General features: G+C 36.7%; 1 protein-coding gene across 3 annotated transcripts in view; it reads left to right on the top strand.

Moving 5' to 3' along the window:
* DIP-gamma (Dpr-interacting protein gamma) overlaps window positions 1–14,009 on the top strand; it is a 229,466-nt gene that overhangs the window by 1,251 nt on the left and 214,206 nt on the right. For all 3 annotated transcript variants that reach the window (XM_067778387.1, XM_067778388.1, XM_067778386.1), the window contains exon 2: window positions 10,004–10,768. The gene's annotated coding sequence lies outside the window, so the exon portion shown is untranslated. The remainder of the gene's footprint in view (window positions 1–10,003; window positions 10,769–14,009) is intronic.

Here is a 14,009-nt window from a genome sequence, read left to right as displayed (position 1 = left end):
TAGGAAAAGTAACAGCTTTCGGTAGATTGACCAGTTCAGGTAATCTATTATTTAAATCTAGGCTAATGTGCAAATTAAACTTCCAATTCCCTTTTAATATATATAGAGCCTTTCAAGAGAGGTCGTGCAACTGCACAGTTCTGATAAAATCAATTTAATAAAATATTATCCTTTGATCAGAAATCGTTAAAGTTATCATATGAAAATCATTGTTCTCATAATGGAATGTGCTTGAGAAGAATGTGTGAAATCGATTGAAGACCATGCCCAAATTTATATAAAATATTGTGAAAAAGATCGAAGACGATTTTAATAAGAATTTCACTTAAAGAATTTGGGCTAAGGGCCTTAGAATATTTCCACGGTGGACATGCCTATTGATATGGTGGTGGAAGCGACTAAAATCCCCAGACCCGAAGATTCTATGGGTTAACAAAAGACCGTTTCCACAGCAGTTAAGAGTGTCACGAATTTTTATTCCGCGAAACATTGCTTAGCTCCGTAACATTACCCTTAATCTGTTGGGAGTATTTCTAGGGTGACAACAAAAAACATTTCAGCAAAAAATTTTGTTATATCATTCCTACTTTCCTTTTGGTGTAGTGAAAGCAGAATTTCATAAAAATGGGTGTCGCACAGCCCCTGTTTGTGACCAAGCGTTTTCGGGGCCCGAACTAGAAAAATAACTAAAGCATCGATACAAAATACATTTTTTCTCTTATAATGAAAAATATGTTGGGCCAAAAACTGTTGGTGACATACCCACTAAAGCGTATCACCAATACAAGTTGAAAATCTAAGCCCAGATTCGGAGACTTTCGTCGAGATATAGGAATTCAAACATATTTTGTTTCAGCAACCTACAAAACCGTCGAAATTAGTTTCTTTATGACTTAACTTTTGTGATCATTGATTTCATTGAGTGATACATTGTCGTAATGGTATTCATTCTGGGCAAAATTCGCCCCAAGAAGTTATTGACCTATCAGGCCATTTTCGGCTTTTCCTAAAACTGGCACCCTATATTCGAGCCATGTATAAAAAAAATTTAAAATAATGTTAGAATAAAGTCACATATATATATATAGTATATCATTACCTGAATAAAAAACAAGTAGGGACGGGACAGGACTTCATACCTTTCATAAATGGGGCTGAACAATAATCTATCCCGTTTGTAATCTTCAAATAATCGGATGTATAAAATAAGAAATATATAGTGAACAGATGTACATACCTAAACGATTTTTAAGATAAATATAAAATAAAAAATAATATAGGTAGGTACTTTGTGTGAGGATGCAAAGTTTCAGGTTTTTTGTGGTCTGCTTGTAAAAGATATGACTTCGAATCGCGTATTTCAAAAATATATGACGTAGACGTAACCATCTGATGAATTTTGAAGCTTCTAACCGTAAAAAAGGGGCAAAAATGACAGCTTATATGGGGTATATAATATATATACTACCGATCTCTATGACTGCAATATATGCTATATACGTAAGCGTTTGGTGAAATGTGAATGGGGAATAAATTGCCCAATTTCTTATCTGAACAATCGGTTGTATGAGATATATACTATATATACCACCGATCTAAATGATTTTTTCAGACAACTATATGTGCAATATACGAAATTATATGATGAAGTTTGAAGCTTCAATCTGTTAAATTGAGGAAGATAGGACAAAAATCTTCTTTTTCTGAAAAATCGGTTGTAGGGAGCATATACGCTATAGTGGTCCAATCCGGCCGGTTTCGACAAATGTCTAATCGGACACCCAAATACACCCGCTCACCAAATTTTATGAAGATATCTCAAAAATTGAGGGACTAGTTTGCATACAAACAGACAGACGGACAGACGGACATGGCTAAATCAACTCAGCTCTTCATCCTGATTATTTCGGTATACTTAATGGTGGGTCTATCTATTTTCCTTTAAGGGCTTACAATTTTGGGTTTCGTGACGAAATTAATATAGCATTTCATTTTCATGAAAGGTATAATTACTGCTTTTTTAGTGTTTATCACAGTGCAGAAGTGAAAATCTGGAATTTGATATAGAAACAATGCCACACATTAATTTTTATTTTTTTTTTTTTCAGATTTTGCAGCTGCTCCAACGAATGAAGACAAGTAAAGTAAAAAGTATTCCCTTAAAATTAAATAATTTGAATGCTCCGCAAAAGTACGGCTCTGATATTGAAATTTCTTAAAATAACGTATTTTACAAAGCTGCCTAGAGATTTAAATATTTGGAAATTTCAACATTCAGATATGATGACGATCTATTAAATTTTGATTGAATTAGCGAAATTTTCATCTTCGTTTTTAAAAACTTTTGCAATGATTGAATACACTTCACAAGAATAAGTAATTTTGCCACAGCGTATATACTAGGGCGTATAGTTTGTATAGTTGGTATAGTGAACTTGTTGTTCAGGACATACAAAGAGGTATGTAGTAAAAAGTGTAGCTTTATATATAATTTGTTGTTTGTGGGTTGAACTAAAAGTGCTGTTGTCGTAGCAAAAAGGATACTCCCCGAAGGCCTTAGTGTTATCGATGTTGATGGTCCTTTGTCGGATGCAGATACGGTACATTCTGGTAAAAAGCACCATTAAAGTACTCGCCCGAACATCGCCATAATATGACCACATGAAACCTTCCAGGCCATACCGCACTCCCACCCTCTGGATCTCTGAAGAACTTGGGGTCGCCAAATCCTCGGCTGTTAAGTAAACAGGTTTCGCCATTGGCATATGAGGTTGACAATTGGGATGAAGAAGTTATTTATTGCGCTGGCAATTCCTTTATTATTTTTGTCGCCTCTTACGACAGGCATACCTGTTGTGGGTATATTCTATGCCCCCTAACCCGCTGGGGGAACTAAAAGTGCTGCTAGAGCTCGATAAGTTGAAAAAAAAGTTTAAAAAACTCAGGTTGTGGATTTTCGAACTAGAGAAAATCTAGCTACTATCGCACCAAATTGATCTTATTTCGTGCTTCAATTACTGTCTTTATTTATATTTTATTACTCTCTTCCCTCCAGGGCGTGTTTGATATTCCGTACCTCCGGGTGTACTGAACTTGCTTCTCTTTTCTCCGAAAAGTGTTTGAAGCCTACAGTGCCATCCAATGTGAATGATTGTTAGCGAGAATGCAGAGGTGTCATATACTGATTTCGGAAATCAATATGCACCTCACACCACATTGCCACAAAAGTTTTTTTGGTGCCTCGTCTAATACTTTGATACGGAAGTGTCATTTCATTGTGAAAATGCTCCTGTCAAATTTGTTTCACATTTTCCACTGTGCACCACTTTTCCTTCTCCACCCCTCAAACGTGCCACAATTATTTATTCTGGTTGTTTATTTTGTACGCTATGTTCCTTATTTTTTTTTTTTATGTTCCTTATTACCATTTTCGTTTATATTGTTGTTTATTATTTACGTTTTTATTTCTTTGTGTGCTGTCTCTTCATTGTTTTTTTTTGCACGCCACTTCACTTGGCGCATTTTGGTCGTGATGTTGCCGCGCAGCGCTTCGTGTTGACATTGTTCAGCATTTTGTTTGCGTTGCCTTGACTTAAACTGGCGCGGATTGCCTATCGACCCTCTGCACCTCTCAACGTTCCCTTAAGTTAGATTGATTTGTAACCACTTTGTTAGTAGTTGTATTGTATTTTGTTGGGTTTGTTGTTTCGAATGCTGTTACTGGCAAAAATTGCTCGCACGTAACAAGAGCACAACAAAAACAAAAACCAAAAAAACTTTCAAATGCTACACTTTGTGAGTTTAGTTTTACGCCGTGTCTACGAGTTTTCTTGATTTATCACCGACACACACACACACACACATCCTAGCTCATGAAAGCGCGCTGCTGCATCAGCATTGTAATGCAGCATTTACAGCGCGTACGCGCACATGAACGTGAATGCTTTTTTTCAGCACGTTTACATTTCACAATCGTGTCTATCTACGTGCAATTTCTCAGGAGCTTCCACAATCTTTTAGTTAGTTTGGTATGTTTGTGTGTTTCATTGTTACTTTTTATTTGTTTGCTTTTCAATTCTTTAACTCAATGCGATTATTATTGTTTGTGTATGATTGAAAAAGGCGTCTTTGATTGCGATGTCAATGGTGGCACGGGGCTGGTGAGGTCGGTTGAAAGTTGTCGGTAGCGCATCTAAAATGCAATTTTGTTGTTTTTTTTTGGTTTTTGATCGTTTTATTTCCCTCTTCCTTCTTCACATTTAGTTGCGCTTTCCATGTTCATTCGCCTCCAGCAGCCATATTGCATGCTAACAATAACAATAACAACAACAGCTTAAACTACTTTAACCCAAACCCGGTTATTCAACGCCAATGCCTGATGGCTGTGGGCAGCGTTTTGCCGTCGCGTTGCGCCGTTGCCTTCTTCGTGCTTAACCGCCGATTCGGTCATCAGTTGCAAGCTATGCTACGAATGTCGCAGTTGCGTGGTTGAAGCGCAGCATTCAAAATTTGATATAACTAAAAACGAACCTAGGCGGAGCGCGAATTGTGTTCAAGAGATCTTTAAGTCAACGACTTTGGAAATGTGTATGAAATAAAGAGCTAGCCGTAAAACAAACAAAAAATAAAAATTTGTTTAATCAAACTAAAAGACTGTGCATGTGAAAAATACTGTTGAAAAGATAATCAAATAAAAAAAAAAAAAAATTATAAAACTAGGTCTCAACATAAAATATGGTGGACTAAAATAATGTGTTCAAAACAATCTATTCAGGAAAACTTTTCATATAACAAGAATACCAAAAGTGAAACCGTTAGGCGTGTTCCAGTGGTCAGTGGTCCAGATTAAGATAAAATTTTAACATTCAAACGCAAGTGCAATATTAAAATCCAGATATTTATCAGGTTGCGTCATTATAGTGGATCTTTTCGTTTTATTTAGTATATTTTTGCCCGTTAGCCCTTTATAATTGATATTTTTGATATTTGTGCACTAGGGCGGGTCGATTTAAAAATCGCTCATTGCTCTGTGAAAATCGTATTCTAGGGATCAAAATAAGAAACTTTGCCAAAGGAACCATACCTCTAAAACGAATTCTGATGCCCCCCCCCCCCTCCAGGTAGGGGCAAATTTTGAAAAATTCCACTTTAACCCATTTAGAGTGCTCCAATCGAGTCCAAATGTATGACCGACCCCCACTAATTTTGGAGGCCCGACTCACCGATGCCAGTGGCACACGCCCTGGAACCCCCCTGGGGGTTCACCATACAAACATTTCAAAAAATCGCCGGTTTTGCACTTTACATGAAAAAATCAGCACAAACATATTCATACCAACTGAAAAGAGATGCACCACTGCGCATATGTAACATTTTATTATTACGTATAAACAAATTAAAAAAATTTGCAATAAAATAATTTGAAATGTTTGTATGGTGAACCCCCAGGGGGGTTCCAGGGGGTGTGCCACTGGCATGGGTGGGTCGGACTTCCAAAGTTAGTGGGGGTCGGTCATACATTTGGACTCGAGTGGAGCACTCTAAATGAGTAAAAGTGGGATTTTTCAAAATTTTCCCCTACCTGCGGGGGGGGGGGGGACATCAGAATTCGTTTTAGAGGTATGGTTCCTTCGGCAAAGTTTCTTATTATGATCCCTAGAATATCATATTCACAGAGCAATGGGCGATTTTTTTGCCTCCCCACAAATCGACCCGCCCTATTGTGCACCCATTTCAAAATAAAGCTTCAATCGTGTCAGTATTTCAAACATAAGAAATGTTTTGTATTCCTTGCTGAGGTTCGCTCTATCACTAAATATTTTCAAAAATTCTATTAAAAACTGTACGTCCTTACCTTAATTTCTTTCCGATCTCCTCCGAGTCATCACAACGTATAGGATTTTTAGATTTTGGCATCTTGTAAAATATTGTAACGAATTTAGTGCAATTCCTCTTATTTGCAACATTCTAATAACGTTCGAATCACTACACTGTTCAATAAATAACTCCACTATTCAATAATGCAAAATAACACTTATACTTCGCAACTAATAGCTTGCTAAAAATAAAATGGTTGTCGTGCCTCTACTGTTGCTGCCTTTTATACTGTCTGGTTTCCTCGTTGCATATTTCTAGGATTTTCTATTCTAGAATTTACTAGTTATTTATCATCTATAAACTTATCAGCTATAACTACAGATGCACGCCTACAGCCTCTCATATGCGCGTGGGTTTGTGAGCATCTAAGATAAGATATATGCATGTTTTTGTGCGTCTCTTCTCCGCCGCTCGTATCGACATATGGGTAGGCATAATGATTGATTTAATTATGTGCATACAGTCACTTCTTAGCATCGGCTTAGAGATGATAGTACCCCTTAGTGTTGCTAGTATTCGCCACAACATAGATATTTTTTTATAAGACACTAATTTCCTATGTTTATTTCAACTTTTTAATTAAAATTAATGATTTTTTAAGTTCTTTCTTATCTTCTATTCTTACTTCCTATTTTCATAAATTTAGCCAATTTCTTTTCTCTTTCGGTTTTTTTTACATACATATATATAGATTATAGAACTCTTTTTTTTCCAACTTTCTTCTTACACTTTGTCGACCTATTAAGTAATTGAAGGAGAAGAGATAGACCCACCATAACGCATACCCAACTGATCAGGTTGATCATCTGGTTTGATTTAGCCATGCCTGTCATTCCGTCTTTCGGTCTATCTGTAAGGTAGTCCCTCAATTTTTGAGATATCCTGATGAAATTTTGCCAGCGGGTATATTTTAGTATATATATAGTTATATAGTTTAAACGGTTATGGCCGTCCAACAAGGCCCTCCAGTCGCTTCTTCTGGGTTAAGTGGCGCCAATTGGTCACGCCAAGGGAGTTGAAATCTTTTTCCACCTGGTCCTTCCAGCGAAGTGGGGGCGGCCCTCTCCCTATTCTTCCATAGGCATGTTCCAATAAAATTACTTCCTTAGTCGGAGCGTCATATTTCATTCGCATAACTTGGTCTAGCCTACTCAGCCATTTCGTTTTAGTTCGCCGGACTATGTTGATGTCTGCGTAAAGCTTGTACATTATTAAAACTCATCACTAAATCTTAATTAAACCAATATTTAAAAAAATTCGAGAATACTTCAGGAAAATGTTGAACTTTTATTTGGAGTTCTCTGAATTATTTTGACTATACTGCTTCACAGCCCTATCAACTTTAGTAAGGCAAAGTACAACTTGAAGGTCACATAATTCCATTTGATTTTTGAGATTTCCCTTTCCAAAGTAAGTTACAAATTTGTCTCCATAAAGAGTGTGAAGAATTTTTGCTTATATGAAAGGAAGTCAGACACACCATTCAGGGAAAACATTTTAAGAATCAATGTGAGTTTTGAGACACCTGTAACTTGAGCTTTATTAGATTAAAACTGATTGGATTACAAGACGGCATACCCAAAAAAATTCAGAGAGCTGTAAACAAATAATTCGATATGATCGTGAAATTTTCTCGAGTTAAACAATTTTTTTCGATAATGCTTTCGAGATTGGCTTGCTCATATTCGGTTACAAAATTCTAGGAATTTTTTGGATAAATTATTGAAAATAAAAAAAGGGATTTATTTGACGAAACTTTAGAAATATTGTCGCTTAAGTTTTGCTATTCGCTGTTGTAAATATACGAGAATGTTACGCCAGATGAGTTCGAAATTATTTAAAAGTTTGTAAGATTAAAAAAAAACGCGCTACAAAACTAAGTCGTTTAAAATGTATGAAGCGGTTTAAAATAGTCGCCTGAGGCTTGGAACATACATAGATTAAAATTTGTGTAAGAAAAATGTTCAAATTAAAACAATTTATATAAACCCAATTCTATTTCCATTGCAATCGTTGCTTTTCTTGCATCGCCATTGCATTTTGAAGAATGCTGAAAATCTCAAAGCATTTAATTCATATTTAGGATATTTCAAAATCTAAAGCGAATTCCTCACGATTTTAAGAAATAGTTTCGTTTAGTGTGCCATCTTGCGGACTTTCCAACTCATTGTGCTGTTGCATTGTCATCGAGTTCTGAATCCGGTTCTTTGATTCAGAAATCTGGCTCACGGCAAGTTACTAGAAAATCGTTTGCAAGACTCTCATTTTCGTTAAATCATCGATAGGTTCTAAATAGTAGCTTCCAATGGTCCAGGTCTCGAACTCAATAACTTCAAGTTTGTAAAATTTTTTCAGAAAAGTAAATGGATAAAAAATAAAATGAGTCAATAAAGAGCTTATAAAATTTGTGCCGATTCCCATAAAATTATTTGAAAACAAGTAAGGAAGGCTAGGTTCGGGTGTAACTGAACATTACATACTCAGTTGAGAGCTATGGCGACAAAATAAGGGAAAATCACCATGTAGGAAAATGAACCTAGGGTAACCCTGGAATGTGTTTATATGACATGGGTATCAAATGGAAGGTATCAAAGAGTATTTTAAAAGGGAGTGAGCCATAGTTCTATAGGTGGACGCCATTTCGGGATATCGCCATAAAGGTGGACCAGGGGTGACTCTAGAGTGCGTTTGTACGATATGGGTATCAAATGAAAGGTGTTAATGAGTATTTTGAAAGGGAGTGGTGGTAGTTGTATATGTGAAGGCGTTTGTGAGATATTGACCAAAATGTGGACCAGGGTGACCCAGAACGTCATCTGTCGGGTACCGCTAATTTATTTATATATGTAATACAACGAAGAGTATGCCTGTCAAAATTCCAAGGGCTTTTGATTTCGCCCTTCAGAACTTTTTCATTTTATTCTACTTAATATGGTAGGTGTCACACCCATTTTACAAAGTTTTTTTCTAAAGTTATAAATTGCGCCATGTTTCATCCCTTTTTTCGTATTTGGTATAGAATTATGGCATTTTTTTTTTCTTAATTTTTCGAAATTTTCGATATCGAAAAAGTGGGCGTGGTCATAGGTGGATTTCCGCCATTTTTACACCAATACAAAGTGAGTTCAGATAACTACGTGAACTGAGTTTAGTAAAGATATATCGATTTTTGCTCAGCTATCGCGTTAACGGCCAAGCGGAAGGACTGTGTATAAAAACTGGGCGTGGCTTCAACCGATTTCACCCTTTTTCACAGAAAGTTATCGTCCTAGAATCTAAGCCTCTACCAAATTTCACAAGGATTGGTAAATTTTTGTTCGACTTATGGCATTAAAAGTATCCTAGACAAATTAAATGAAAAAGGGCGGAGCCACGCCCATTTTGAAATTTTCTTTTATTTTTGTATTTTGTTGCACCATATCATTACTGGAGTTGAATCTTGACATAAGTTACTTATATACTGTAAAGATATTAAATTTTTTGTTAAAATTTTACTTTAAAAAAATTTTTTTTTAAAGTGGGCGTGTTCTTCATCCAATTTTTCTAATTTTTATTTAGCACATATATAGTAAAAGTAGTTACGTTCCTGCCAAATTTCATCATGATATCTTCAACGAATGCCAAATTACAGCTTGCAAAACTTTTAAATTACCTTCTTTTAAAAGTGTGCGGTGCCAGGCCCATTGTCAAAAATTTCACTAATTTTCTATTCTGCGTCATAATTTCAACTCACCTACCAAGTTTTATCGCTTTGTCCATCTTTGGTAATGAATTATCGCACTTTTTCGGTTTTTCGAAATGTCCGATATCGTTCATTTTAAATAGCGATCTGAGATGAGTGCCCAGGGACCTACATACCAAATTTCATCAAGATATCTCAAAATTTACTCAAGTTATCGTGTTAACGGACAGACGGACGGACATGGCTCAATAATTTTTTTTTTCGATACTGATGATTTTGATATATGGAATCTCGATTCTTTTATACCTGTACAACCAACCGTTATCCAATCAAAGTTAATATAATCTGTGAGCTCTGCTCAACTGAGTATAAAAAAATACAAATTTTAATTCCACATTTCCTCTTACTAAACAAAACAATGTGAAACAAACATAACAAATAAAGGATAAAAAATAAATAAATATTAGCTTTGAAACAAACAAAAAAAATTTTCAACCAACGAAAAAGATGTTTAAAAACAATTAAATTAACGATTAAAAAGTGCTTCATATAAACAAACGGTAAAAGAAAAGTGTTTTGTTACATACAAAGTGAAAGTGAAATTTAACAAGTGCTCCAAAGCACACATACATACAACCAACACAAACAATTAACGAGCATTTAAGCTTGTGTATTAACATTACTACATACACATACAAACATACATATCGTATTTACTGTGTGCTTATGCCGGCTTCTTGTTGGTGTATGCAAGCGGAAAACGAGCGCTAAGTTAAGCAAAAGCCTACATGCTCGGTGCAAATACAAAAACAAACAAACAGTAAACTGAAAACATACTCATTTGAGTGTGGGCGCAAAATATTAAAAGGACCTAGAAATATACGGAAATACATAAATAAAAGTATGTTGTATATGAATACGTGTGTATGTGTTTGTTTAATTGGATCTGTATATGTATGTGTGGTAAACTCTGCAAAAGAATCTCAAGAAATGAAAGTCGTGGTTGTTGCTGCATAAATATCATCAACGAAATAACAACAACTTCAACAACAACAAGTCATCAACAGCAACGGCATTACTCCCACATGACTCGTACATCATAGCGATGGTAATTAAAAACTTCAAGTGTAAATGAATGAGTTTAATGGTGAGTGCATCGCCACCAAAAACCAACTCACATATCCAGCAAATAAAAACATATCTACAAAGGTACGTAGTACTTATACATATATGGACTAAAGTAAGCTAGAGTAAATGTTAGGTGTAAAAACGTGATCGTACACAACGTAGCTTCATACGTGGGTGATGCTATTTGAAATCGACAAATGGTTTGAAGTCATTATTTCTGTTGAGTTAGTTACAAGGGGATAAAGTCAAATTTTGGTCAAAATTCGGTAGACCCCATACTTGGGTGATATTTATTTAAGTCTATAATTTTCCGTTAATTCTTTGGTACTTGGTAGTAAGTCAGAATATAATTATTACGGACTTGCTACCAGAGCCTTAAGTTGACTTAACTCTACTTAATAAAAAATTTACTGAATACCATAAAGTTTATAGTTGGATGTAGTTTGTTCAAAACTACTTTGCATTGATATCTGGGACCGTACTATCCTGGATCAGTATAGCAGCTATTTCTATGGCATGGACCAATACTTGGAAGACATGGCATGAGTCAGAAAGTTGGCACGACTGATTTACCTGCAGATGCTTTCAGTACAGTCCAACTCCAGCTCCAGTTCCTTTTTTCTTATTTGAGACGTAGGTCCAGATTTTAAAGCTCACCCTCTAGGCCTTCCTTCCATCAGTCCCTCAAAAAATTTCTTATTTGCATCTGGAAGTCTGTTATCTGTATCGTACGTTAGGTCAGTCATGATTCCGTTTAGTCGTTCCTTTGCCATACCAACCAGTATCTTCTCGTGCATGTAATTGGTTAATGTCTTCGTACGTATTGCATTCTCTAAGTTTTAGAGCTCCTTTCGCATCCAAACCCTGAACGAACACTCGTCGAGGCATCAAGTACTATAAGTAAATGAAAGTTAACATCAAAGCCATACAGGAAACACCATATTAGGGCCACGCTGCGTAGGCAATAACGTCTTGCGACATCTCCCCATAAGGAGGAAAACACAAAATATATCTATGATATTGGTGGTGAGAAGGAGAGTTGAAATAGATAACGCTGTTAAATACTATTGCCGTTCGCGGTTGCGTGTGAGCGCGTCCACGTGATCTACTAAACTGCGAACTAAAGATAAAGACTATTTCCAGAATAAAATCAGAATATACACACGATCACTGCCATTACCAGAAAACAGGGATATAAATGCGCAAGGTTTATCAAAATAAACAAAAACTAGTTTTGTGTTTGATCCTATCGCTAAAAGTTAAAACCCCCATAATGTATCTGTAGTATTAGGTTCTTACATTAAAAGATCAACCGAGCTATTTGAATTTATTCTGCAAGTGATTGAAGGAGTTTTTAGGGCAACCCCTTCAAGATATTAGCTGCGAAAATTATAAATTTTCCAACCCTATAGTCCACCTTATCTACCTGTGACGAGTCCTATTTATTCAGTGGGCGAGGATTTGCCGACCCCAAGCTCCTCACGGAATTTGAACTTGAACAACCTTGACGACTCAACATGGTAATATCACATCGTTCCCGAGATATTCGGGAGACCTCGAAATGGTGCCTTTTTCCGGATCATAAACTGGCATAGGACATCGATTAAGCTCCATAAATTCCTAAAGGAGGAAGACGACTGTAGAGGAGGAAGAATTCTGTCTTTATATAACCCAACACCAAATACCACGTCGTAATCTATTCCTAAATATCGCCTCGGCAGCCAAGATAGGGTCACGCTGTATACCGTCTCTCTCGACACAATAGATTCCAGTGAAAAGCTTGTATGAAGAGTAGTGTCGCGCTGTAAAAAAAAATATGCCACTTACGGATCAAAGTTGATTACGATGCACCTGATTTTGTTCGTGAAGAAAAGAATCGAAGCGATGTTTACTTGTTCGTCGGATAACGTTACGTTTAAAAAATTCTGCAAGAACAAAAGTTTGAAACTCGTCAACTTCATACTTAGTCTGCTTGAGTTGCGAAGGTAACAATTCCCGTTATTGTTAAGTAGCGAAGGAGATAATGAAGCCGATACCTTCATTTCCCACGTTCCAACGACCTGCTATGAAGAAAAATATTAATACCCTCTGCCATAAAAAAACATCAGTCCACCTTCAGACCCAGAGAAGGTCCTTAATGGAAAAATTAAAACGCGTGATATCTTTGCCGAGCTCTAATCAGCTTCTGACATCATCACATGGAGCTACCCACATGCTGCTGTATCCAAATTTAATCTCTCTTTTAGACTCTTGTTGCTCTATCAAATGACGTTGTGCAACACCCAAAGAACTGTCATGACTTTGATGGCGCACCCCCATCGAGATTCAGAAAACGCTTAGGTCATCAAGATTTATAGGCGCAGTTGCGTATCACTGATTCCTTCATTGCGATAACTGGCGTCAATTTAGAGCACCAAGAGGTATCGAGGCGGGCACCGTGGTGTGATGGTAGCGTGCTCCGCCTACCACACCGTATGCCCTGGGTTCACACCCCGGCAAAGCAACATCAAAATTTTAGAAATAAGTTATTTCAATTAGAACAAAATTTTTCTAAGCGGGGCCGCCCCTCGGCAGTGTTTGGCAAGCGCTCCGGGTGTATTTCTGCCATGAAAATCTCTCAGTGAAAACTCATCTGCCTGGCATAAAACATGTAGGCCTCGTCCGGCTAATTTTTAAAGAAAATCAAGAGGAGTACGACGCAAATTGGAAAATAAGCTCGGCCTTAGATTTCTTCGAAGGTTATCGCACCTTCCATTTTTTTTATTTAGGAGGAGTCGCGTCTTTCTCAACTTGTAATTCCTAACACCATGCAATTACCCATTTTTCTTCTACCAAAAATTTGTGAACCGGCAGCGTTCAGCTCACAAAGATTGCAATCCCTTTCCCTTTTTTCCCTTCGATTCACGCCATTTTTATAATAAGAAAACCTATATCTTACTCGTAGGAAAATGCTACTTTTGTTTGACCTGGCCTATATATCTGAACCGTACACAAGGGCAGGTATGAGCAGGAACTAAGAGTATGATATTTTTAAACGTAGAAAGATCTTTTTACTTTCAAAATGCCCACTGAGTCAAAAATGAATATTTATACATCATCATCAACATTAATTGGCGCATAACCACCTAAGCGAATTTTATCGTGTCGTAAGAAGTCACAACAGCTGTCCGTGTTTCTTGATAGCTGACGCCAATTGGGAGCACCAAGGGAGGTCAAATCTTCCCGCACCTGGCACTCCTAAACTCAGAGGAGTTCTCCATTTCTTTGCCTACAGATTGCGGTGTTGACTGAAATAGTTTTTTGGTCGGTTCGTCTTCGTCCA

The sequence above is a fragment of the Eurosta solidaginis genome, chromosome 1 (genome assembly GCF_040869045.1).
Source record: "Eurosta solidaginis isolate ZX-2024a chromosome 1, ASM4086904v1, whole genome shotgun sequence".
Taxonomy (NCBI): Eukaryota; Metazoa; Arthropoda; class Insecta; order Diptera; family Tephritidae; genus Eurosta; species Eurosta solidaginis.
Note: the sequence above shows the minus strand (reverse complement) of the source record. Positions and strands in the feature narration are given on the sequence as shown.